Consider the following 1,192-nt stretch of genomic DNA (forward strand, 5'->3'; position numbering starts at 1 on the left):
ATCCTATGGTGAGGACAAGAATCAAGTAGCTTCTTGAAGCGCTCTCAATACTCATGGAGTGTCTCAACTTCACTTTGTACAATACAAGAAATCTCCTTCCTAAATCTATCGGTGACCTCCAGTGGAAAGAGTTATCTAAGAACTCTCTCTAGAGCAAATCCCAATTTGTGACAACTTCATATGATTGAGTGTAGAACCATTCTTTTGCTCTTCCTTCAAGAGAAAAAGGAAAAGAAAACAACCAAATAACAACCTCATCCGAACCATATCTCCTAGTGGTTGAACACACCACTTGGATATCCTTAAGATGCTTGATAGGATCCTGAGTGGGTAAGCCATGAAACTTAGGAAGCAAATTGATCAAACTGGTCTTCAACTCAAAGTTAGCATCCAAGTCGGGATAGGGGACTTGAATTGGTTGAAGAGTGAAATTCAGTGCACCCATCTCCTTGAGAGTAACTCTCCTTCGAGCGGCCATGGTCTCAGTACCTAATTCAGTGGAAGCAACGTCAATAGAGTCAATAGAAGAATAAATGGTTCCTCCTTCAAATGACGCCTCGGATTCAACCTCAAAAAAGGTTGATGATTCGGCGGAAGCCGCTTCACTAACCCCAAAGGCCAACCGACGCCGAGCTTGCCTAATATGTAACAAAATTCTTTCAATTTCAGGATCAAATGGGGCTAAGCTCGGATCTGACAATGAACGCGTCATTCAATAGAATAAACATAGAGTTCATGACAATAAGATATACCAAATTAAAGTAACTACCGATTACTAACTATAAATCCTAACTAATGGCCAAACTAACAAACAAGCAAGAAAAGAGCAACTATTCACATATGACCATATTCACACCAACCAATAATATGTGCATACATATGTAAGTTCCTCGGTAACGGCACTAAAAACTTGACGTGGGATAAATGCCGGCTTAGAAATTACCAAAGGATTTTCAACTCAATGTCACAAGTATAGCCTAAACCGACAAGTGACCCCAAGTTAAAGTTTAGAAGAATGTTACAACAATCAAATCAATTACCAAAAATGGAATCCCGGATTGTTTTTTCTAGAAATTGCCATAAGATGCACATCATTGGTTAGGAATTTTTTGGGGTTTTGAAGTTGAGTGTGGAAAAAGTAAAGTGACTAGAATTTGAAGACAATGAACAACTAACAACTAAACTAAAGCAA

At 38.8% G+C, this 1,192-nt stretch overlaps 1 non-coding gene across 1 annotated transcript; it reads left to right on the top strand.

The window, feature by feature from the left end:
- LOC148546647 (small nucleolar RNA R71) lies at window positions 1-107 on the top strand. The gene has a single exon (XR_015902075.1). It is a non-coding gene; the product is annotated as a small nucleolar RNA R71 (small nucleolar RNA).
- Window positions 108-1,192: the final 1,085 nt, after the last annotated feature.

The sequence above is a fragment of the Arachis ipaensis genome, chromosome B9, assembly GCF_059453495.1.
Source record: "Arachis ipaensis isolate K30076 ecotype BB chromosome B9, ASM5945349v1, whole genome shotgun sequence".
In the NCBI taxonomy this organism is placed as follows: Eukaryota; Viridiplantae; Streptophyta; class Magnoliopsida; order Fabales; family Fabaceae; genus Arachis; species Arachis ipaensis.